At 42.9% G+C, this 27110-nt stretch overlaps 1 protein-coding gene and 1 long non-coding RNA gene across 2 annotated transcripts in view; both read left to right on the top strand.

Annotated features, from left to right (window-relative positions):
• LOC120064493 (collagen alpha-1(XVIII) chain-like) overlaps positions 1–27110 on the top strand; it is a 194752-nt gene that overhangs the window by 14910 nt on the left and 152732 nt on the right. The gene's annotated exons all lie outside the window — the stretch shown is intronic.
• Positions 2950–4501, top strand: LOC120064494. Its single transcript, XR_005478606.1, has 3 exons — positions 2950–3266; positions 3789–3835; positions 3941–4501. It is a non-coding gene; the product is annotated as an uncharacterized LOC120064494 (long non-coding RNA).

The following is a 27110-nucleotide window of genomic DNA, read 5'->3' as shown; positions in this document are numbered from 1 at the left end:
CTGGGGTTCACAACGGGTGGGTCACAACGAGTAAATGAAGGTTCGGTTTGGTTACAATTATGTCAACAAATCATGCCTCCTTTTGCCAAGCTCCACGTTCAAATCACCCCTCCGTCCACTTCGCTTCCCTTCATTGAATGGGGCGCTGTTATTTCATCACCTCCAATGCGTTCAAAGGATCAAACATTTAAGACTGAAAAGCCCAATACGGATTGACCATGCAATGACTGCTTGAAGCAGGATGCACAGCCAGCTGGTTTGCATGCCCTGCTGAAGGACCCTATCATGCAGAACAGGTGGTTGGAGTTCCCTGGTCCCCAGTGGTGGTGAGTACACCTGTAGCTAGACCATAGACTGCTGGTTATGTATCTGCGTATGTGTATTTTGATAATCATTTTCACTCTCATCGCTAGCATAGCTGACATTTAGCAAGCTAGCTACCCTAACTAGCAAGCTGGCTAACGTTAGCCTACCTCAATACAACCCGGATTTGGCTTGGAAACACTATGATTTCAAAAGAAGGCAAATAATTATTAGGAAAACCTTTTATCATGATTGTGATGCCAGATTGACTTTAGTTGCAATATAACTTTAGCCAGCTAACTAAGATTGAGGGACCACCGTATTTTAGATAGCAAACATTAGCATTGGTAGCTATTTTTGAAGAACTTTGCTAGTAACAGTAATGGCAACATTGGCATCTCTCTCTAAAGTAAATTTGACGACATCATAATATATATTTCCTACTAATTATTTGCCTACTTTAGCAATGTCATCGTATTTCCAAGCCACTCTTAGTGTAATTTAGACAGTCACAATGGCCCCAAGACTTTTTCCATATTTTGTTACATTACAACCCTATTCTAAAATGGATTACATTTGTTGTTTTTTCCCTCATCAGTCTACACACTTTCCCCTAATGACAAAGCATAAACAGGTTTTTAGAAATGTTTGCTAATTTATAAAAAAATGTACAACTGAAATATCCCATTTACATAAGTTTTCAGCCCCTTTACTTACTCAGTACTTTTGTTGAAGCTCCTTTAGCAGTGATTAAAGCCTGGAGTCGTATTGGGTATGACGCTACAAGCTTGGCACACCTGTATTTGGGGAGTTTCCCCCATTCTTCTCTGCAGATCCCCTCAAGCTCTGTCGGGTTGGATGGGGAGCGTTGCTGCACAGCTATTTTCAAGTCTCTCCAGAGACGTTTGATCGGGTTCAAGTCTGAGCTCTGGCTGGGCCCACTCAAGGACATTCAGAGACTTGTGCTGAAGCCACCACTGCATTGTCTTGGCTGTGTGCTTAGGGTCGTTATTCTGTTAGACTGGCGCAAAGGTTCACCTTCCAAGGTCCTGAGTGCTCCGGAGCAGGTTTTCATCAAGGATCTCTCTGTACTTTTCTCCGTTCATCTTTCCCTCATTTCAGACTAGTGTCCCAGTCCCTGCCACTGAAAAACATCCCCACAGCATGATGCTGCCACCACCATGCTTCACCGTAGCGATGGTGCCAGGTTTCCTCCAGACGTCACGCTTGGCATTCAGGCCAAAGAGTTCAATCTTGGTTTCATCAGGCCAGAAAATATTTTCTCATGGTCAATGCCTTTTTGGAAAACTCTAAGCGCTCTCATGAGCCTTTTTACCGAGTGGTTTCTGTCTGGCCACTCTACCATAAAGGCTGATTGGTGGAGTGCTGCAGAGATGGTTGTCCTTCTGGAAAGTTCTCCAATCTCCACAGGGGAACTCTGGAGCTCTGTCAGAGTGACCATCGGGTTCTTGTTCACCTCCCTGACCAAGGCCCTTCTCCCCCGATTGCTCAGTTTGGGCGGGCGGACAGCTCTAGGAAGAGTCTTGGTGGTTCCAAACATCTTCCATTTAAGAATGATGGAAGCCACTGTGTTCTTGGACCTTCAATGCTGCAGACATTTTCTAGTACCCTTCCCCAGAACTGTGCCTCGACACATTCCTGTCTCGGAGCGCTACAGACAATTTATTCGACCTCATTGCTTGGTTTTTGCTCTGCCAAGCGCTGTCAACTGTGAGACCTTATATAGACAGGTGTGTGCCTAAATAAGGGGATTCTGTTTTTAATAATACTTTTCTAAACTTGTTTTCGCATTGTCATTATAGGGTATTGTGTGTAGATTGCTGAGGTTTTATTTAATCCATTTTAGAATAAGGCTGTTTACGTAACAAAATTTGGAAAAAGTCGAGGGGTCTGAGTACTTTCCGAAGGCACTAAGTATTTGATGCAGCTATTGTGGTACTAGCTAACCCATGTCTGACAACAACAGTGTACTAACTAGCAGCAACAAACTCAAACCAACCCAGGACCATAGCAAAACATGTCAAAGTTGGTTGCATCGTGCACACCGGCCTGAATCGAATCTAATCTGGAGCCATTCAGTCTGCATCTGTAAAGCATAGAATGAGCTTCCAAACCAAATTACGCTATTTCCCGAGCTATGTTTATAATCGAGAGATGATGACAATCGTTGACCCTGTTTTTCAAAGTGCACAGTTGGGTACCAGACTGATCGCCTGGTCATGAACGGATGCCGGGACCTACGAGAAGGAGCAAAGGTGGGTATCATAACATGTCGTCCAGCAATGTGATTGCAGTGGTTTAGGGACCGCCAAAAATAATTTAAATAATTGTTCACTTGCTATTTTCACAGCTTGTCAGGCAAGACCTCAGAATAAAAGTGTCATGCGACACAAGTACCCTTGTGACACCACCTCCGTTGTTGCCAGAGTCTTCCTTGATTCCTATGAAAAGGACACACCATTATGAGCTCTCTGATAGTGACCCGAGTTACTGCCCTGATGACACAGGCGGCTTCATCAATGACAGGCAATGTGTTATGTGAAAAGTTGTATTAAAAAATACTCTGCTTGATAAACTAGTAGGCTCATTCCCCCAGTCAAGCAGCTACAACTAGTAGTCATTTTGGTTGTGAAGTGCATTAACAAAAAGCTTTGTCCTTTCTTTACAACAAAACGCAATTCACCACTTGGCTGTCTATTATATCACCCTGTCACAGGCCCTCCCAGTCATCACCACCACATAAGATTGCCTGCTGCAGTTTGCAGCCAAACATGCAGCATAGGGAAGACCATCAATGGGGCCCTCATCAGCATCATGCAGACATGCCCTCGCTGTAAGCATTCCTGTGAATGGAACGGTCAGCCACATGTGGGCAAGAATCCGGCAAGCAACCTTCAACAGCAACAGATTTTTCAGGCTCCTTATTTGTACAAATACACAAGGTAACCCACTTCATTACTTTAATACATTTGATAACCCAATTGTGAAACATCATTTATGTAAACTGACATTTTAGTTGTTGCTTGTTTTCTACTTGGATGCATATAATGTCCAGGGCATAACCCTCGTCTGGTGGAACCAGCCTGATCGCTGTCTTCTATCTTTTTCACTTTACATTTTATAATAACTGAAGTGAAATAGAAAGGTGAACGCAGCGAACAGGTTGGTTCCACCAGGCTAATCATAACCATCCTTAAAAATGTAATCAATGGTCTGTGTGTGTCCGACCAGTATTTTTGGTGAGAGGCCAGGAGCTGCTCTTTGCTACAATGCCCATCAATGGGGCTCTGTCAAAGGCCTCACCTCTTGCCTGCTCACCAACATTCGTCAATGGGGAGAACAGAATTATGTAGGTTTAGTCAGACCTGTTCAAACTTGAACATAGTATATGTTTTTGTGTCAGATATTACGTATCCCTGACTGCCATTGGTAATAGAACAGTGACTGTATGTATGTGTTCACAGATACATGAGGTACAAAGAGACCTGGCACTCAACAAATCCACAATGAGGTGATGACTAATAATACAGTACATCACAAATGTCCAGTAATACAACACCCTTTTCATTCCATGTGTCAGTGATGAACTCTGCCTCAACTCTGCCTATTTCTACAGATGGACTGGAGATGCTATTGCCAGACTGCAGCCTCAGTCAATTGATGGGGAGACCATAATTGGCAAGGTTCAATCTGACCTGTTCAAACTTCAACATAGTACCGATCCTAACTGCCATTGGTAATAAAACAGTGACTGTGTGCATGTGTTCACAGAAACATGTATGGAACCAGCACATGGAGACTTCCAAGTCCAGACTGACAGACAGCCTTGATACTGATGTCTCTGAATGGAAAGACCTGGCGTTCAAATTTTACTACACAATTTTGATTTGTACTGTCTTTTTTTATTAGTGAATTGAATGGTATCAGTCAAATTGTATTGTGCATCAGGATCAGGGAACTCCTGTTCTATACGGGACACCACACAGGAAGGTATGTCCACTCTGACATGTTTGCCAAGGTAGCCCCATTATGACATAACATTGAAGGTTGTGCAATATTTAGACTTAAGGATGCCACCCTTTAGATAAAATACATAACGGTTCCGTATTTCACTGAAAGAATAAACGTTTTGTTTTCGAAATGATAGTGTCTGGATTCGACCATATTAATGACCAAAGGCTCGTATTTCTGTATGTTATAATTAAGTCTATGATTTGATAGAGCAGTCTGACTGAGCGATGGTATGCAGCAGCAGGCTTGTACGCATTCATTCAAACAGCACTTTCATGCGTTTTGCCAGCAGCTCTTCGCAATGCTTCAAGCATTGAGCTGTTTATGACTTCAAGCCTATCAACTCCCGAGATTAGGCTGGTGTAACCGATGTGAAATGGCTAGCTAGTTAGCGGGGTGCGCGCTAATAGCGTTTCAATCGGTGATGTCCCTCGCTCTGAGACTTGGAGTAGTTGTTCCCCTTGCTCTGCAAGGGCCGTGGCTTTTGTGGAGCAATGGGTAACGATGCTTCGAGGGTGGCTGTTGTCGATGTGTTCCTGGTTCGAGCCCAGGTAGGGGCGAGGAGAGGGACGGAAGCTATACTGTTACACTGGCAATACTAAAGTGCCTATAAGAACATCCAATAGTCAAAGGAAAATGAAATACAAATGGTATAGAGAGAAATAGTCCTATTATAACTACAACCTAAAACTCTTACCTGGGAATATTGAAGACTCATGTTAAAAGGAACCACCAGCTTTCATATGTTCTCATGTTCTGAGCAAGGAACTTTTACTTTCTTCTCCAACACTTTGTTTTTGCATTATTTAAACCAAATTGAACATGTTTCATTATTTATTTGAGGCTAAATTGATTTTATTGATGTATTATATTAAGCTAAAATAAGTGTTCATTCAGTATTGTTGTAATTGTCATTATTACAAATAAAACAAATCGGCCGATTTAATCGGTATCTGCTTTTTTTGGTCCTCCAATACGGTATCGGCGTTGAAAAATCATAATCGGTAGACCTCTAGCTGCTAGGCATCTGTATCAGCTGGGAATGACAATGAAAAGTGCACACTGTTATATTAGCGGAACAATGCTTCTGTTGTATTATGTAAAGGGTTATTTATTCTACATGGATTTGTTCCTACATTTGAAAGTTATCAAAACACTTACTTTTGAACATCTACATAAATTCAGCAATTGCTTTCTCATATTACTCTGTAGGCTACTGATGTATTCAACGCTTCCCCTGGCATCTCACCATACATCTGTCTGTAGTTATTGAACTCAACCTGCAGGACGTTTGTTGTGATTGAGTGGGGCGAAACAGCTGTGGTCAAGGTTCTGACAGATGGGTGTGTCTTGGTGGTGGCAAGGACATACCCAAGAAACACCCACATCAAACCACACCCCCAAGCCAAATTGCGTTTGGCTTCTGTCATGGCCGCCAGCATTTCTTGAGGAAGCCAAAAACGTGATATAGAGTCTGTACTCTATCTGCTTTGAACCATCAGACATTGGTTTCTGATGTGCGTGCAGAATAGGGGGTTAATGTCAACAAAAGCGGTGCTATTTGCTATCATCTATCTTCTTCCCTTTCAGGAGAAGTATTCTACAAAACATCCTTTAGAATCGCACTGACAGCTGTTATTAGTATTTTAATGTGCTGTCTCCGCTTACTGTTTCAGGTGCTCTCGCCCAGACTCATACCAGCCCAGTGTCAAAAAACTGGTTTGACAGTTCCAAAACACAGAGGGAAACAATAATTACTGCTTATGTTTTAAGGACGGTGGATTTGCACCTCCACTTCTTGTGTACCTAGCCATCTCCAGTGCTAATAGCACACTGAGCCACCTTCTTAGCTCACCATAAGTCTTTCCTGTTCAATGTGAAACCCTCACTTGTTTGCTCTTTCACAGCCGTAATGTAATTGAAAGCTAACAGAACATGATGCTTCACCCAGCAAATGACAGGTCTCCCGATACCATGTTTCCCTGAAAATGCAATTCACTTCAGACCGGGGTGTCAAGTAGAGGTCTGAGTGGGACTGATTATTATTATTTTTTCATCCCACTCCTGGCTGCACCTGCAGCTTTTCATACCGCTGGCTTTCTGTCCGACTCGCTCTCACAAGAACTGGTCCCGAACCCAACCGCAGTCCCGCAATGTTTTTTTAGGTGTTTGTGATGTAACTCGCTTGCCAGCCATTGTCCCAGCAATTTCAAATCAAAATCAAATGTATTTGTCACATACACATGGTTAGCAGGTGTTAATGCAAGTGTAGCGAAATGCTTGTGCGTCTAGTTCCGACCATGCAGTAATATCTAACAAGTAATATAACCTAACAATTTCACAACTACCTTATACACACAAATGTAAAGGAATGAATACGACTAGGTACATAAAAATATATAAATGAGTGATGTCCGAAAGGCATAGGCAAGATGCAGTAGATGGTTTCGAGTACAGTATATACATTTGAGATGAGTAATGTAGGGTATGAAAACATATAAAGCGGCATTGTTTAAAGTGGTTAGTGATACATTACATCAGGATGCAGTAGATGGTATAGCGTACAGTATATACATATGAGATGATGAGTAATGTAGGGTATGAGAACACTATATAATATAAAGTGGCTAGTGATAAATTGATTACATACATTTTTCCATTATTAAAGTGGCTGGAGTTGAGTCAGTATGTTGGCAGCAGCCACTCAATGTTAGTGATGGCTGTTTAACAGTCTGATGGCCTTGAGATAGAAGCTGTTTTTCAGTCTCTCAGTCCCCGCTTTGATGCACCTGTACTGACCTCGCCTTCTGGATGATAGCGGGGTGAACAGGCAGTGACTCGGGTGGTTGTTGTCCTTGATGATCTTTTTGGCCTTCCTGTGACATCGGGTAGTGTCCTGGAGGGCAGGTAGTTTGCACCCGGTGATGCGTCTACCCTCTGGAGAGCCTTCCGGTTATGGGCGGAGCAGCTGCCGTACCAGGCGGTGATACAGCCCGACAGGATGCCCTCGATTGTGCATCTGTAAAAGTTTGAGTGTTTTTGGTGACAAGCCGAATTTCTTCAGCCTCCTGAGGTTGAAGAGGCGCTGCTGCGCCTTCTTCACCACGCTGTCTGTGTGGGTGGACCATTTCAGTTTGTCCGTGATGTGTACGCCGAGGAACTTAACTCTCCACCCTCTCCACTACTGTCCCGTCAATGTAGATAGGGGGCTGCTCCCTCTGCTGTTTCCTGAAGTCCACGATCATCTCCTTTGTTTTGTTGACGTTGAGTGTGAGGTTATTTTCCTGACACCACACTCCGAGGGCCCTCACCTCCTCCCTGTAGGCTGTCTCGTCGTTGTTGGTAATCAAGCCTACCACTGTAGTGTCGTCTGTGAACTTGATAATTGAGTTGGAGGCGTGCATGGCCACGCAGTCGTGGGTGAACAGGGAGTACAGGAGAGGGCTGAAAACGCACCCTTGTGGGGACCCAGTGTTGAGGATCAGCGGGGTGAAGATGTTGTTACCTACCCTCACCACCTGGGGGTGGCCCGTCAGGAAGTCCAGGACCCAGTGGCACAGGGCGGGGTCGAGACCCAGGGTGTCGAGCTTAATGACGAGCTTGGAGGGTACTATGGTGTTAAATGCTGAGCTGTAATCGATGAACAGCATTCTTACATAGGTATTCCTCTTGTCCAGATGGGTTAGGGCAGTGTGCATTGTGATGGCGATTGTGTCGTCGGTGAACCTATTGGGGCGGTAAGCAAATTGGAGTGGGTCTAGGGTGTCAGGTAGGGTAGAGGTGATATGGTCCTTGACTAGTCTCTCAAAGCACTTCATGATGACGGAAGTGAGTGCTACAGGGCGGTAGTCATTTAGCTCAGTTACCTTAGCTTTCTTGGGAACAGGAACAATGGTGGCCCTCTTGAAGCATGTGGGGACAGCAGACTGGGATAATGATTGATTGAATATGTCTGTAAACACACCAGCCAGCCAGCGGGTCTGCGCCTGCTCTGAGGACGCGGCCGGTGATGCCGTCTGGGCCTGCAGCCGACTGTTAACACGTTTAAATGTTTTACTCACGTTGGCTACAGTGAAGGAGAGCCCGCAGGTTTTGGTAGCGGGCCGTGTCAGTGGCACTGTATTGTCCTCAAAGCGAGCAAAAAAGTTGTTTAGTCTGTCTGGGAGCAAGGCATCGTGATCCGCGACGGGGCTGTTTTTTTTGCGCACTATAGGTAATATCAAAATCTGCAAAAATAACCAGCGATTAATAAATTGGCCATTTATATTAGGTAATCGGTATTATTTCATTTTACCTTTATTTAACTATGCAAGTTAAGAACAAATTCTTATTTTCAATGACGACCTAGGAACAGTGGGTTAACCACCTGTTCAGGGGCAGAATGACAGATTTGTACCTTGTCAGTGTAACAGTATAACTTTAAACCGTCCCCTCGCCCCGACCTCGGGCGCGAACCAGGGACCCTCTGCACACATCAACAACAGTCACCCACGAAGCATCGTTACCCATCGCTCCACAAAAGCCCTTGCAGAGCAAGGTGCAACATTACTTCTAGGTATCAGAGCAAGTGACGTAACTGATTGAAACGCTAGTAGCGCGTACCCGCTAACTAGCTAGCCATTTCACATCCGTTACATCAGCTCGGGGATTTGAACGTCCAAAACTCTAACCACTAAGCTACCCTGCCGCCCCATTAGATTAGGCCTACTGTAGTTTGTAGAGAGCAGAGTTGGAGAGAGAGAGGACACTTGCATATAGCCTATCTTTAAAAAAAAAAAGTTTATTTTTTAATAAATGTTACCCCCTTTTCTCCCCAATTTCGTGGTATCCAATTGCTAGTAATTACTATCTTGTCTCATCGCTACAACTCCCGTACGGGCTCGGGAGAGACAAAGGTCGAAAGCCATGCGTCCTCCGAAGCACAACCCAACCAAGCCGCACTGCTTCTTAACACAGCGCGCCTCCAACCCGGAAGCCAGCCGCACCAATGTGTCGGAGGAAACACCGTGGAACTGGCCCCCTTGGTTAGTGCGCACTGCGCCCGGCCCGCCACAGGAGTCGCTGGTGCGTGATGAGACAAGGATATTCCTACCGGCCAAACCCTCCCTAACCCGGACGACGCTAGGCCTATTGTACGTCGCCCCACGGACCTCCCGGTCGCGGCCGGCTGCGACAGAGCCTGGGCGCGAACCCTGAGTCTCTGGTGGCACAGCTAGTGCTGCGATGCAGTGCCCTAGACCACTGCGCCACTCGGGAGTATAGCCTATCTTTTTAGGAGTGGAATGATTTTCAGACGGACACAAATTTGGGTGATCAATATACATTTTTAAGTAATGTAGTAAACTATAGTAAATTTCCTTGGAAAGATAACTGCCCCATGCTTCACCGCATAGGCTGTAGCCTATTCTACTTGATCTCGCACGAAAGCCTATGTCTACCTAGTTCGAACGCATACAAAGCAGAAAGGCAGCTTTCCCAACATTCTGCTGGACCCCAAAAATATTTTCATCCCAAAGTTGACCGCCTGCTCCCGCCTTCAGCATGAAAAATGCAGAGCGAGCCACAGTGAAATTTCGGGACCCGCAATTCCGTGGGCATCCCACGGGAATGCAGCCATACTGTTGTAAACATAAGAAAGTGCCTAATTACGGGGCGCGCGGGAGACCGGGGTTCAAATCCCTGTTGGGGAGGAAGGATTAGGCTGTCCATGTAAATAAGAATTTGATCTTAACTGATTCCATATGTGTTATTTCATAGTTGAGATATCTTCGCTATTATTCTACAATGTAGAAAATGGTAAAAATATAGAAAAATCCTGGAATGAGTAGGTTTGTCAAACTTTGACTGGTACTTGCTTAATTGATTTGTTAATATTATGGTGTTGGTATTCAATGAAAAACCCTCTGGGTTCCTGTTTGGATGTAACGGAAAATATGGTGCTGTACAATGTGAGGTACAGTACTGGGCTATTTAGCGAAAGAATCCCTGTGTCGTGTGGACGAGAGACCGGGGTTCAAATCCCCGACGGGGAGGAAGGAGTAGGCTTGTGTCAGAGCAGCATGAAATGGTGCTAAAATAGTTGTAGGCTTTTACTTCTAACTTCAATGTGCTCTTTAAATGTATAAGACCTACACCATTTTTAACAGTATATCTACAAATATTTTTTTCAATGATATTTTCAAATAATTATATTTAGAGGATTGAGGACTCTATATTAATATCTAAGGGGCATTTTCCATTAGGATCTGTGAGAATATTTGAGAATATCTAAGGGGCTTTTATCGAATTCTAAATTTAATGAATAATAATAATCACTTTGTTTAAATAGTTGCAATATTTTGGAGATTTCGTTTTCATTTAACCAAGAGTGAGTGAGAAAAAGCCAAATCTTGAACATGGGGTGAGACATTCGTAAATAAAGCTAGTTTGTTATTTAAGTTTCTCCAAATATAAATAATTCTAATTTGAATATTTAGCAGGCATCACATGCTTATATTCAGTCAACACAGACAGTTGAAATTGGAAGTTTAAATACACCTTAGCGAAATACATTTAAACTCAGTTTTTCACAATTCCTGACATTTAATCCTAGTAAGAATTCCCTGTTTTAGGTCAGTTAGGATCACCACTTTATTTTAAGAATGTGAAATGTCAGAATAAAAGTATAGAGAATTATTTATTTCAGCTTTTATTTAGTTCATCACATTCCCAGTGGGTCAGAAGTTTACATACACTCAATTTGTATTTGGTAGCATTGCCTTTAAATTGTTTAACTTGGGTCAAACGTTTTGTGTAGTCTTCCACAAGCTTCACACAATAAGTTGGGTGAATTTTGGCCTATTCCTCCTGACAGAGCTGGTGTAACTGAGTCAGGTGTGTAGGCCTCCTTGCTCACACACTGTTTTCAGTTCTGCCCACACATTTTCTATGGGATTTGGGTCAGGGCTTTGTGATGGCCACTCCAATACCTTGATTTTGTTGTCCTTAAGCCATTTTGCCACAACATTGGAAGTATGCTTGTGGTCATTGTCCATTTGGAAGACCCATTTGCGACCAAGCTTTAACTTCCTGACTGATGTCTTGAGATGTTGCTTCAATATATCCACATAATTTCCCCTCTCATGATGCCATCTATTTTGATGCTGCCACCTCCGTGCTTCACGGTTGGGATGGTGATCCTCGGCTTGCAAGCCTCCCCCTCTTTCCTCCAAACATAATGATGGTCATTATTACCAAAAGGTTCTATTATTGCTTCATCAGACCAGAGGACATTCAATCAAAAAGTACGATATTTGTCCCCATGTGCAGTTGCAAACCGTAGTCTGGCTTTTTTTATGGAGGTTTTGGAGCAGTCCGCTCCGCAGGGAAGAAGCCACTTTCAGGCTATGTCGATATAGGACTCGTTTTACTGTGGATATAGATACTTTTGTACCTGTTTCCTCCAGCATCTTCACAAGGTCCTTTGCTGTTGTTCTGGGATTGATTTGCACTTTTCACACCAAAGTATGTTCATCTCTAGGAGACAGAACGCATCTCCTTCCTGAGCGGTATGACAGCTGCGAGGTCCCATGGTGTTTATACTTGCGTACTATTGTTTGTACAGATGAACGTGGTACCTTCAGGCATTTGGAAATTGCTCCCAAGGATGAACCAGACTTGTGGAGGTCTTCAATTTTTTTCCTGAGGTCTTGGCTGATTTCTTTTGTTTTTCCCATGATGCCAAGCAAGGAGGCACTGAGTTTGATGGTAGGCCTTGAAATACATCCACACATACACCTCCAATTGACTCAAATGATGTAAATTAGCCTATCAGAAGCTTCTAAGGCCATGACATCCTTTTCTGGAATTTTCCAAGCTGTTTAAAGGCACAGTCAACTTAGTGTATGTAAACTTCTGACCCACTGGAATTGTGATGCAGTGAATTATAAGTGAAATAATCTGTCTGTAAACAATTGTTGGAAAAATGAGTTGTGTCATGCACAAAGTAGATGTCCTAACTGACTTGACAAAACTATAGTTTGTTAACAAGACATTTATGGTGTGGTTGAAAAATGAGTTTTAATGACTCCAACCTAAGTGTATGTAAACTTCCGACTTTAACTGTGTTAAGAATATCATGGAATATTTGAACGTTTTCGTCTCAGAGCAGAGCGAACCGGTGCTGAAATAGACATCTGCAGCGGGAAGGCTATGTATTCTGTGTGTATCTCTCTTTGGTTACACATCCTTGGAATAGCAGAACAGCACTACGGTCCGAGCGGCCCTTGCTGTGCCTGGTGAGCAGTGAGTTAAGTTCTGTTGTCAGAAGACAATCCCGCCACGTATGTTGACTCTACCTGTCGGAGGTGGAATTCCAGAGCTCACAGGTGTGCCTGGCATGGATTGTGACTCCATCTCGTTCCTCGCTCTTTTCAACGCGTGAGTGAGTCAATGATTCCAATGATTCGTCTGACAAACGAACTTTGCGCCCTGCAGGCCCAGGCATGGATCAAAGCTGGCGAGACATTCAATAACGTCATCTTCACAGACGAATCAACCGTGGCCCTTGAGCAATTTGCTCAAAATTGCTACAGAAAAAAAGGAACATCAAGAAGCTTAACGAAAGCATAAAGATGTTGATGAAGAAATGTTGTTTTGAGTTAGATATGTAACATTTTTAGAGTACTTAAGCATCGAATACATTGCAGGTTGAGGGATTTTCACAACAGTTGCCGGGCTATAAAAAGTCTATTGTCCTGCTAATAGAAAACATTTGCATGATGGGCTACAGTCTTTATTGTATCCCCAATGTCACACATTTATCTACCTTTCCAATTACTTTTCTAGTTTGGGATTTACAAATATGCGCTATTGTTTTATGTAGGATGCTACATTTTTGACCAGTTGCAATTGTAAGTAGGCCTATAAAAATCCTACCTCTATTAGGCTGTTAAGCCTCATAGCCTACCTCAGCCAGTTGTTATTTTATATAGGTCTAGGCTCTGAAGAAAGACTCCAATTAAGCCTTCTTGTTGTTTGTGAAGTCAAATTAAAATAAAGATTATTGTTGAAATGAATTTCTCGACTGGTGTAGGTTTTCGCCATCTGTTGGTGTGCAACACTTGCATAACAAGTTAGCTATATTTTCAGCACCAGCCACTGTTCACCTCCTATTGATTGCGCTGTGGTTGCCACCAGTTTTTTTAAATTGAATCTTTATTTAACTAGGCAAGTCGGGTAAGAACACATTTTTATTTACAATGAAGGCCTGCCCTGGCAAAACCCGGATGACACTGGGCCAGTTGTGCGCCGCCCTATGGCACTCCCGTTCACGGTCTGATGTGATACAGCCTTAATTCGAACCAAGGACCGTAGTAAAGCCTCTTGCACCGTGTGTAGGTAGATGTGGAAAGATGGATACAAATGATTTGTTGCAAGTTGGGGTGGGGGGTTGGGTTCACACCTATCTTGGCTATTAGACAATTATTTAGTAAAGGTTGAATAGCCTATTGTTCATTTAATAGCCTATCCTGCTACGCTTGTGAAAAACTAATAATAATACTTTTTCCACATGTTAAAGACTCCAATTGATAGTGTTTTTAGCCACAATCGGCCCCAACCCCAATTAATACATTTGGGCACAGTCGATAGCGTGCTGGACTTCGGGCTAGAATGTTGAGGGTTCAAAACCTGCTCCCTGCTTGTTTCATTACATTATTATTCAGGTCTCAGAGCAAATAGCCTGGATTGTTACTCCCATCTCGTTCCTCGCTCTCTTCTACGCGTCATTCAGCACGCTTGTGGGCGTGCTGGCAGGATGTACTGTTTTTTATTCTGTATATATGAATTACAAATCGGCCTTTACTTAAATCAAGTTTCTAGGCTATTGCATAGTTACAATGCGTAATCATTGATGTCCCAGGAGCAGGAGTGGTTAACACTGTTGAAGTGTATAATTGTAATACATACTTGCAGACACAGCATCATTCAAATAATGGAGTTTGATACACCTGGTATTGGCTATGACTGAAAAAAACTTGCTAAATAGCGATTTTCCTAAATGAACTTTATAACAAAAAATATGCACAATCGTTTGCGATACGCATAAGCCGTGACGCTGGGTACCTCTAAGTCACGCGGTGTAAGCTCACAACTTTTATAGGAGGAACCACTGTACATCAAACCACTGACTTGCACATGTGGGGGGATTCAAGTGTTCAATGAACCATCTGCTGAGCAATGACTGTGGCTCTGTCTGGTGGGAGATGAATTTGCAGTGGATGGAAAAGATATTGGCATTCAGATGTGCTCATGCCCTTCACACACTCACCTTTTGCTAGTTTTTTTTTAATCCACTTCCACAGTGGAAGAACACGAGAGTTAATCATTGAATCAATATTTTTCATCAGACATTTGACAGAGGGACCTGTGTGTGGGTGTATGTGTGTTTCCGCTAGAACAGAGACTGCCAACAATCAGTGCTCTGCTCCGATGCTCAGTCTTTATTTTGGTAGTTTGGAAATCAACCTGGACTTTTGAGATATCTGTATTCCACCTTTGGCTTCAAACGAAAGTGTTCCTGTTCGCTCCAATAGGCCCTCAACGGTCAAAGAAGCCCTGAGAACCTCCATAATTAAAATGCCAGTGATCCAAGAAATCCGCAGCCTAAAGGTTGATGAAAAATGTATGCGCATAATGTTCAGGATAAAAGTGTGATTTCCCTCTTGCTCACTTTCTTTCATTATCCGATTTCCTCCAACCCCCTCAACTGGTAAACTCTTGCTCGGCATGAAACATTGATGACCCTCTTCCTACGTGGAGTGCCCCTCTCTACATTGAGAGGTGAGAGCTGGTGCGGTGCCAGCTATAGCCACTAATGGCTGTGGACAGGCAACTTCCGGTTACCCGCATGTTAAAAAGACCATTCTGCTAATTATAATTCTGTCGAGGGGCAGTGGGAACCATCAAACCTAGTGGTCAAACAAAGAAATGGTTCCAATCATTAAAGTCCTCTTGTCCTAGAGAGATTTACACAGTTATCAAAACGTAACGCCAGGATAAGCCTACACGAAACACAGCACTTATTTTAAGTCTTACTAAAATCCCCTATAGGAAAAAATTATGGTGTAAAAATTATTCTAACCATTTCCCTGTTTGACCACCAGGTTTTATGGGTATTATGACTCATACATAAATATTTGATTTATTTGTCAGATGCTCCGAATACAGCAGGTGTCAATCTTACTGTGAAATGCTTACTTACAAGCCCATTAACCAACAATGCAGTTCAAGAAATAGTTAAGAAAAGATTCACTTTGATTACTTTAGTTTATTTCTTAACACAATAAAATAACAATAATGAGACTATATACAGTGGTACCTGTACTGAGTCAATGTGCGGGGCTACAGGTTAGTTGTGGTAATTTGTACCTGTTGTTAGGGGTGAAGGGACTGTGTAAGTAGTCTGGGTGGCCATTTGATGTATTGTTCAGCATTTATGGCTTGGGGGTAGAAGCTGTTAAGGAGCCTTTTGGACCTAGACCTGGCCCTCCGGTCTCGCTCGCCATGCGGTAACAGAGAGAACAGTCTATGACTTGGGTCTATGACTCTATGACAAGTCTATGACTTGGTATCTGAAGTCTTTGGGAAAAACATGTGGCCTTCCTCTGCCTAGTATATAGGTCTTGGATGGCAGGAAGCTTTGCCCCAGTGATGTACTGGGCCGTACGCACGACCCTCTGTAGAGTCTTCTGGTTGGATGCTGAGGAGTTGCTATACGAGGCGGTGATGCAACCAGTCAGGATGCTCTTGATGGTGCAGCTGAAACACTTGAGCCTCTCCGCTACAGCCCTGTCGATGTGAATGTGGGCGTGTTCTGCCCTCCTTTTTGTCTGTAGTCCACGATCAGCTCCTTTGTCTTGCTTATGTTGAGGGAGAGTTTGTTGTCCTGGCACCACACTGCCAGATCTCTGACCACCTCCCTATAGGTTGTCTCATTGTTGTCTGTGATCAGGGCTACCACTATTGTGTCATCAGCAAACTTAATGATGATGTTGAAGTCGTGCTTGGCCACGCAGTTGTGGGTGAACAGGGAGTACAGGAGGGGACTAAGCACGCACCACTGAGGGGGACTAAGCACGCACCACTGAGGGGCACAAGTGAGGATCAGCGTAGCAGATGTGTTGTTGCCTACTCCTACCACCTATGGGTGGCCGTGGCCCGTCAGGAAGTCCAGTTATCCAGTTGCAGAGGGATGTGTTTAGTCCCAGGGTCCTTAGCTTAGTGATGAGCTTTGAGGGCACTATGGTGTTGAATGCTGAGCTGTAGTCTTGCTCACACCGGCTACGGAGAGCGTGATCACACAGTCGTCCGGAACAGCTGGTGCTCTCATGCATGCTTGAATGTTGCTTGCCTCGAAGCGAACATAAAAGGCATTTAGCTCATCAGGTAGGCTCGCATCACAGGTCAGCTCGTGGCTGGGTTTACCTTTGTAGTCTGTAATAGTTTGCAAGCCCTGCTACACCCGACGAGCATCAGATCTGGTGTAGTAGGATTTAATCTTAGTCCTGTATTTGATGCGTTGCCTGTTTGATGGTTCATCTGAGGGCATAGTGGGATTTCTTATAAATGTCCGGATTAGTATTCTGCTCCTTGAAAGCGGCAGCTCTAACCTTTAGCTTGGTGCGGATGTTGCCTGTAATCCAACGCTTCCGGAACATATTCCAGTCTGTGCGAGCAAAAACAGTCCTGTATCCTAGCATCCGCACATCTGAACACTTCTGGATTGAGCGAGTCCCTGGTACTTCCTGCTTTAGCTTTTACTTGTAAGTGGGAATCAGGAGGATAGAATTATGGTCAGGTTTGCCAAATGGAGGGCGAGGGCGCGTATGCGTCTCTGTGTGTGGAGTAAAAGTGGTCTAGATTTTTTTTCTTTTCTTTTTTCTTTCTCTGGTTGCACATGACATGCTCGTAAAAATGAGATAAAACGGATTTAAGTTTGCCAGCATTAAAGTGCTGCTTATGGATCAGCATTTTCTTCTTTTCTTATGGCCTTATACAACTCGTTGAGTGCTGTCTTATTGCCAGCATCGGTTTGTGGTAGTACATAGACGGCTACGAAAAATATAGACAAACTCTCTTGGTAGATAGTGTTGTCTACAGCTTATCATGAGCTACTCTACCTCAGGTGAGTAATACCTCGAGACTTCCTTAACATTAGACATTGCGCACCAACTGTTATTGACAAATAGCCCCCCCCCCCCCCCCGCACACCTCTCGTCTTACCGGACGTAGCTGTTCTGTCCTGCTGATGCATGGGAAACCCAGCCAACTGTATATTATCTGTGTCATTATTCAGCCACGACTCGGTGAAACACAAGATATTACAGTTTAATGTCCTGTTGGCAGGATGGTCTCAAACAGAGATCATCCAATTTATTCTCCAATGATTGCACGTTGGCCAATAGAACGGATTGTAGAGGCGGGTTACCCACTCGCCAACGAATACTCACAAGGCACCGCGATCTCCGCCCCCTGTATTTCCGTCTTTTCTTCATGTGAATGACGGGCATTTGGGCCTGGTCTCGGAAAAGGAGTATATCCTTCACGTCGGACTCATTAACCTCTTTGGGCTAGGTGTGACGCCAACATCCGGTGAAATTGCAGAGCGCGAAATTCAAAATACAAAATTCGTAATATTAAACATTCATGAAAATACAAGTGTCTTACATCGTTTAAAAGCTCAATTTCTTGGTAATCCAGCCGCTTTGTCAGATTTTAAAGTCTTTACGGCGAAAACACACCATGCGATTATCTGAAGACAACGCCCCACGTACAAAAGCATTACAAACATTTTCCAACCAAGAAGAGGCATCACTAAAGTCAGAAATAGCGATAAAATAAATCACTTACCTTTGAAGATCTTCCTCTGTTTGCAATCCAAAGGGTCCCAGCTACATCACAAATGGTCCTTTTGTTCGATAAAGTCCTTCTTTATATCCCAAATAAGTCAGTTTAGTTGGCGTGCTTGACTCAGTAATCCACCGGTTTCCCTCGTTCAAAATGCATACAAATTAATCCCGAAAGTTAACAATAAACTTCGTCCAAACAAGTCAAACAACACTTCTAATCAATCCTCAGGTACCCTAATATGTAAATAAAAGATCAAATTTAAGACGGAGAACAGTATGTTCATTACCAGAGATAAATAACGATGTGCGCGCTCTCATCCACACGCGCCACAACACTGCAGCCAAAATGGGAGCCGCTTAGAAAAACTACAAATTCTAGCTCATTTTTCAAAAAACTAACCTGAAACTCTTTCTAAAGACTGTTGACATCTGCTGGAAGCCATATGAACTGCAATCTGGGAGGATTTCCATTGATTTCTCTGTAGACAGGCATTTTAAATGGTGTCGCCTCCAAAAAAAAGTGTATTATTATCCTTGGGTTTTCGCCTGCTATGTCAGTTCTGTTATACTCAGACATTATTTTAACAGTTTTGGAAAATTTAGTGTTTTCTATCCAATACTACCAATTATATGCATATCCTAGCTTCCGGGCTAGGATATTTCTCTGTAACAGGCAGTTTACTTTGGGCACCTCATTGATCCAAACTTCCGAATACTGCCCCCTATCCCTAAGAAGTGAAAGAAAAGCTCTTCGTCCAGGTTGAGGTGTGTAATCACTGTTCTGATATCCAGAAGCTCTTTTTGGTCATAAGAGACGGTAGAAGCAACATTAAGTACAACATTACAAACAGTACAAACAATGTGAAAAAACACAAAATAGCACAGTTGGTTAGAAGCCCTTAAAACGGCAGCCATCCCTTACGCCGGCATTATAATATGTGGTACTCTATTAGCAGGAACACGTTGAGAGGTGGGGGAGGCTTTTAAGTGGAACCCAACCCTTTCCACGGCATCCAAATGCAAATCTGGGAAGAGTTTTGGTGTTAGGTGGCTGTTTCATGTCCCAGTTTAATGACGATTCATGAGATAATAGCAACATTTAGGCTATGTCTCCACAGCTTTCATGAAACTTGTATCATAATGATCCCTTAAGTAGGCCGTAGCCTTGCTAGGCCTAGTATTGTGCAATTAGTTAGTTTTGCAATTCTTTATTAACCAAATGAAAAGTTCAGAAATATAATAGTGGTAATCGTTTAATTCTCTTAGTGCTAAATCTTCTGCTTTTATGATCGTCTAGTTCCATTCACATCAGTCAGTCCGTCAGCCCTCTGTCTGAATGATGGTTGCCATGGCTACTAGGTACAGATTTGTTAGACACAAAGCAGTGTTTGGCACCAGCGAGAGGGAGAAACTGGATCCCCGGACTTGGTACTTTGTCCCCTTCAGCTTTAAGGAGTGTTTACATGTTTACAGGGAAGAACAAAACCAGAGAGCCCCCCCCCCCAATGGAAATCCATACCATTGAATGGAAACTGAATTGGAATAATTAAAAACTAAGGTTTTTAAGCAGCAAGGGCAAACAGTAGTAGGCTGTGTAGGCTGATCCTTGGGCGTTGTTTTTGAATCCAGGCTGTATCACAACCGACTGTGATTGGGAGTACTATAGGGCGGTGCACAATTGGCCCAGCGTCGTCCGGGTTTGGCCGGTGTAGGCCGTTATTGTAAATGAGAATTTGTTCTGAAATGACTTGCCTAGTTAAATAAAGGTTAAAAAAAGGAAGTTTAAAGGTTAAAACTTTTTAAAACTTTTTAAAATTTATGTTCAGAATATTAATTTATCTGATTTTGAATATACCTTCAGACTCGTCGGTGTGTTATTATTTAATTAACAGGTTATGCAGTGGGGAGAAGGTTTCTCAAAGCCCTATATGTATTTCCATTGCACCTAATAGGACCTCACTCATGGCCATACCCCTCTTCCTCCTCTTATCCTCCTGACTGACCATCAAGACGGACAGCCTTTTCAAGACATCTGAAAATTCCTCCTATTCATCTGTCCTTCGGGAGTGGCAGTCTCCATAGACAGTTCTCGTCTCGCTTGCTCACAAATCTCACACCATGGGGGGTGTGAAAGAAAATTTGCCCCTGGGTAGGGGAGATTAACATCGAGTGCACAGGGACAAAAAGGGAATTTGCAGAGTCCGTTACATCGTCCTCTGGTCTCTTGACGGATGCCGGTAATGGGGGTTGTGGGTTGAATATGGCAAAAGTTGAAACGCACATTTTTTTGCTCGTCTGTAGATTTGTCTTTTTTTAATGCAATACAGACATTTTGATTTGATATGTACACATGCATAGAAATACTAAATTCAGGAGGGGGGAATTAAGTATGTTTGGGCAGTATACTGGGGTATTTGGAAAAAGCCACATTTCTGCTACTTTTTGATGTAAACTCCTGGAGTCAACTTGTGTAAAAGTTAAAGTAGATTGCATTCTTCATTTCACCCTCCACGTTATTTGACATTATGAAGCTTACTGTAGTTCCCCAGAACAGTTGAGCCCGTCATGTGTTTGTTTGTAAATAGCACAACGGGAGATAACGGGAGCTGGTGAGTCCATAGCGTTCCATATCTATCGGCGAGTCTATGTTGTGTGGCGCACATGATGTGATGAAGTTGTATGCAATTCACAACTAAATGTTTGCCATCAGTTATCTCATAATGGCTTTCTGCCAGAAGTCAAAGCACTCTGGATGTGTTATCTGTACAGTTGCCATTTGTTCCCTGTGCTTCCTACTAGCATTTTTTTCTCCTCCGTTCTTCTCCCCTCTGCTCTGTGTACAGATGCTGCTCTTCCTTCAGAAAAGCATGCATCACAACTTTGTTTATTTGCACAATTTCGCTCATTCACTTTCGCTTGCAAATGTCCACACTCACTGAAAATGACATCCGGTAGCTACTAGCTATGCTTGCGTAACTTTGAGATGGATTTGCTTGTCTTTGCAGTGACTTTGTTTGTTTTTGCTTGTTAGAATTTAGCGAACAGCGTCTATGATTTCGCTATTAGATTGCCATACAGCTAAAGCCTAGAATTAAGTATTTTACAAAAGTTTGACTTCTCTGCAAAGCATGGACACTGCTCTTGTTTGTTCTCTCAGGGTGGCATTCCCCGCATGGGTCATGCCACTGCATCCTCGAATATCTCAACAAATATCTCTGTGTCACCCAACAGCTATCAACAGCTATCAACTCCTCTGCTTGAATCTGGTTCTAGGCCGAAGACTGAATTGTGTGCTTTTGTGTTAGGTTGAGTTTTTTTGATCATTGTTGAGAAACTCATCTTGCCACGACTTATGGTATATAAGAGGATAAAAAATGTTCACAAAAACCAAAAGGTGTTGAGGATTCACCTCCATTTAGAATATATTATCAATGGACAATATTGGCTGCAAGGTGCCTCAAAGAGGCACAGAGAAGGGACTAGAGGGTCTCTTTTCACAAAAAGCCTGTTTCAGTGCTTGATGCCAAAGAGCCAAACTGAATGCCCCAGCTCAGATGCTGCTAAGGTCTCATTCGTGAATCGAGAGTGGGGTGGACAATGAAGGAAGCCCTATTCACTTTGGCCGGTGTGGCCAGATGGCACAGTGCCATGCATTGAGATACACAGAGAGGATAAGAGGAGAAGGTGACTTAAGCCAACCGTAGGGTCGTTAAAGCATTTAGATAGCCAGTGAAATATTTGCAGGTGATTATTTTGGCCCAAGCCAGTGACATTATCAATGTTGCTGAGTGGGAGGTCCAGCAGTCTTGACATGTCTGAAGTTACCCTCTGTCATTATTGGCCTGTTGGCAGAAATATCCAATGAGGCTCCATTTTGTGCCCGTCGGAAACAAACTGAGGCGGGCCCTGTGGTTTCACATTGCCAGTTTACAGCCATAGTATCTTGTTTGGAAAATGGACTCTTCTTCTGGAGATATCTTTTTACTGTCTCATATAGAACCGACACGCTGTCAGGTACATACAGATTTTCATGACCTTGAGTTTCCTGTCTTGAAGCTGTCGGTTTCAACTTAATAGCCTACAGCAAGGTGAAAGTAAAGAGACGACCTTGTCAAGTGGATTCTGTGCCTCTCAGTATGGCGTTAACTGGGCTGGGAGGTTGGTTAGAATCAGTTTGTTCACCCACACCCTACATCTAATATTACAGTCTTTGTATTACTCTCGAAGGTGTGAGGGATATATTTCTTTATTTCATGTAATACTTCCCTCCCACTCTACTGTATTCTCTTTTCTCCCAATGTCTTTCTTTTTCTGCCTCACTGAGTGAATGAAATACCCGGTAACGTTATGCCACGCCTCTGACAGAGAATAAATGTTGATGTTATCATGTGCTTATATGAATGAAGTCGTAATGTTTTATCGTGGCAGACAGCAAATATCTCCCGCTCAATCCAGAAATAATCTTTGCCTGCCCCAGAATGTCTGCCTGCCTTCCACCTTCAAATTGAATGGTTCCCTCTTATCACACACACCAAGGAGCTGTCAAAATGTTTTAGTCCAACTTAGTTATGCTATGTTATACTCCTTATCGTTTATAGCTGGATAATGTCTTCATCACCTATGGCTGCTAAGATAATTCAGTGATTCAAGTCACATTTCCATTCTTTGTACAAACATATCAAAGCAAGTGTGTAAATGGTGTAGCCGTCATAAACCAGCTGCAGATGTCAGTTCTACGTCCCTGCCTGTACACCCTTTAATTACAGTGCATTCTGAAAGTAGACCCCTTGACTTTTTCCACATTTTGTTATGTTACAGCCTTATTCTAAAATTGATTAAATATATTTTTTCCTCATCAATCTACACATAATACCCCATAATGACAAGGCAAAAACAGTTTTTTAGAAATTTTTGCACATTTATTAAAACAAAGAAACTGAAATATCAGATTTACATAAGTATTCAAACTTTCTGCTATGAGACTCAATTGAGCTCCGGTGCATCCTGTTTCGATTAATCATTCTTCAGATGTTTCTACAATTTGATTGGAGTCCAACTGTGGAAAATTCAATTGGTTGGACATGATTGGAAAAGGCACACAGCTGTCTATATTGAAATTCCCACAGTTGAAAGTGCACGTCAGAGCCTAAACCAAGCAATGAGGTCGAAGGAATTGTCCGTAGAGCTCCGAGACAGGATTGTGTTGAGGCTCAGATCTGGGGAAGGGTACCAAAACAATTCTGCAACATTGAAGGTCCCCAAGACCACATTCTTAAATGAAAGAAGTTTGGAACCACCAAGCCTCTTCCTAGAGCGAGCCGCCCAGTCAAACTAAGCAATCGGGGGAGAAGGGCCTTGGTCAGGGAGGTGACCAAGAACCCAATAGTCACTCTGACAGAGCTCCAGAGTTCCTCTGTCAAGATGGGAGAACCTTCCAGAAGGACAACTATCTCTGCTGCACTCCACCAGTCAGGAATGATGGAAAGATGAACAGTGTGAAGTACATAGATATCCTTGATGAAAACCTGCTCCAGAGCTCTCAGGACCTCAGACTGGAACGAAGGTTCAACTTCCAACAGGACAATGACCCTAAGCACACAGCCAAGACAACGAAGTGGCTTCGGGACAATTCTCTGAATGTCCTTGAGTGGCCCAAACAGAGCCCGGACTTGAACCCAATCGAACATCTCTGGTGAGACCTAAAAATAGCTGTGCAGCTACGCTCCCCATCCAACCTGACAGAGCTTGAGAGGATCTGCAGAGAAAAATGCGAGAAACTCTCCAAATACAGGTGTGCCAAGCTTGCAGCATAATACCCAAGAAGACTCAAGGCTGTAATTTGCAAAAAATTCTAAAAACCTGTTTTTGCTTTGTCATTATGAGGTATTGTGTGTAGATTGATAAGGGGGGAAAAAACAATTGAATAATTTGTTTTGAATAAGGCTGTAATTTAACAAAATGTGGAAAAAGTCAAGGGGTCTGAATACTTTCCGAATGCACTGTACCTACCTTCTAAGGGTTGCCAAAACACTTCCATGTAGCCAGTGACTGCCAGACTTTGAGTTCTCTCCCCTGAGATCAAGAGTGTCCAAAATTTTCAAAAGTCCCTCTCATGGATTAACATGCCGTACCTTGGTTTTAGGGAAAGCAGAGGAAGAGAGCCGTGGCCTGCCTTTACTCTTTTTGCGCTAAACTGCCCACTGGGGGACAATGAAAGCTGGCACCCTTCTTCAGTCTCGGCCAGACTAATTGAGGGCCTGATATTGTCATCCCGATGAAAGCTCCCTTTGTCCCGCTCGCTGTACCTGGCCCTCTGATGTAGCTACAGGCTGAATGTCATCCCCTCCAAGCTATTTTCCTCTCTTTATTACTGCGAATTAAAATGTAGTTTGAAGGTAGGGGTAATCTTTATTTTGGCTCTTGTGGTGTTTATAAAGGGGCGTCCGATGCTATGGGGACTGTCGTCCATCAGCATTCAAGGGCGACTGACAGCGTCTGCTTTCTTTGGTGTTGCTTGAATATCAGAAAAAGTTCAGTCTGCTCATTAATCCACAAGTATAAGATGTCCTTGACAGTCAGTACCTAGGCAACGAGGATTAACACAGAGGAATGGGAAATGGAACTCACTGTGCCCTAGAATGTGGTGCTACTTTGAGCCAGTCACAGGTTCACGGACTCTTTGCCCTCTCAAATACATTTCCAGTGGGCGAGCTGAAATTTCTTTAGTTTGTTTCTCACTTTGGGATCTGTGTTGGGCCTGAGCCCTCTCGTGTCAAGGGCCACATAAACTAGGGTTTGCTCACACACAAAGTGAAGCTCTATGATGAAATGGTGGATCCTTATTAAATACAATAAAAGTACACATTTTTTCACAGTCAAATCTACTGTCAAAGTCTAGATATGCATTGACATGATCTTGACGTGCAGAGCAAAGCTGAAATGCAATACTCAAGCGTGGGCCTTGCTGTTTCTAAGCACTGCAAAAGGACAAAGAGCTGAGCTGACCATGGAGTGATCTAACAGACTCTGTTTCCCTCAGACCTGAGCAGCACTCAAAATGAGATATCCATACACATTCATTTCTGATGAATCCTTCCCCCCTTCAATGAAGAATGTTATTTATTTATGCATTAAAATGCATCAACAAGCATGAAAAATGGATCCCCGAACCCATATATAAAGTTAGAGGATGTGCATATTTTGCTAGCGTTCGTAAGCCAGTTTGTAAATGGTGGACTTGCACAGGCAGGTAGAATATGTGCATACTTTTGATAATTTGTCTTATGGCATAATCAAAGCACAACGTGACATTTGGAAAGTAGGTAAGAGGTTATAAAGCTTTTGTTCACATCTTTCTACACATTTTATTACTTTTTGTGTATACAAAGTATTAGGAACACCTGCTCTTTCCACGACAGACTGACTAGGTGAATCCAGGTGAAAGCTATAATCCCTTATTGATGTCACTTGTTAAATCCACTTCAATCAGTGCATGTTAAAGAAGGATTTTTAAGCCTTGAGACAATCTAGACATGGATTGTGTGTGCCATTCAGAGGGTGAATGGTCAAGACAAAAGAGTTAAGTGCCTTTGAACGGGGTATGATAGTAGGTGCCAGGCGCACCAGTTTGAATGTGTCATGAACTGCAACGCTGCTGGGTTTTTCATGCTCAACATTTTCCCGTGTGTATCAAGAATGGTCAACCACCCAAAGGACATCCAGCCAACTTGACACAACTGTGGAAAGCATTGGAGTCAACATGGGCCAGCATCCCTGTGGAATGCTTTCGACACCTTGTAGAGTCCATGCCCTGATGAATTGAGGCTGTTCTGAGGGCAAAAGGGGGATGCAACTCGATATTAGGAAGCTGTTCCTAATGTTTGGTTTACTGTGTTTTTTCACATACTGAGAATGTGTCATGAACGATTGCGTTGTTTCCGCACTATTCGTTGATTTCGGTAGTGCATCCACATATCTAATTGATCAGCCCGTTGTCATACTCATTTCGCTTTTGACATCTGGGCATTTAGAGTATACTAGTTTTTTTTAATGTCGCATACTATAAAAAATGTTTTTCGCATACTCAAAGTGAAGCAAACAGGGCTCTCATCTGAGTGTCGTAATTAGAGGTGTTGGAAATGACAGACCCTTTAGTCTGTGTGTGTGTTCTTCTTACCGATAGTAACAGCATTTCATCTAAACATACCAGTTCAGCCTTTTGTATAATCTCCCAATTATAACTTCAAGAGGTTATTGTGGAAGAGTGGATGTTTCATCGGTGTACAGTTTTACTTTTGACTGAGCAAGGGATGTTGTTAGCTTGCAGTGATGGTATTCCATGGATTATGTCTGCTCTTAGTACAGTATTCTATAAATAAGTACATTCAGCATAAACATCCTAGTACTAAATGGAATAATAACCCCAAGCACACATTAAAATACACAAAGAAATGGTTAATTGGCCACAAAAACAACATTTTGATATGGCCATCTTAGTCTCCTGACTTGAAACCCATTTGAAAACCTGTGGTTTGAATTGAAGAAGGCAGTCCATAAGCGCAGATAAAGGATATCAAGGATCTTGAGTGGATTGAGCTTCGGCTCAATCCACCACATCTGCCTATGTCGCCCTTCCGCATCTGCAGTGGAAAGTGGCAGAGCTACAGCTCTGTTTGTCAGACCAGGATACATCCCAAACTCGTCTAAAGGTAACCCATACAAATTAATGGAGGTAGTTGTGTGGAAACAAAAACAATGTGTAAATCTCCTAGATATAGGTCAGACACTTCAAAACCTTATTCTTAAATTTTCTGTATTTTTGACCATGTTATTCAATGCATTTCTATGGGCTATTTTAATATATACCTAAAGGGATCCTAAAATTCA

This window comes from Salvelinus namaycush, chromosome 19 (genome assembly GCF_016432855.1).
Source record: "Salvelinus namaycush isolate Seneca chromosome 19, SaNama_1.0, whole genome shotgun sequence".
NCBI classification, from domain to species: domain Eukaryota; kingdom Metazoa; phylum Chordata; class Actinopteri; order Salmoniformes; family Salmonidae; genus Salvelinus; species Salvelinus namaycush.
This window is presented reverse-complemented; position numbering and strand designations above follow the sequence as displayed.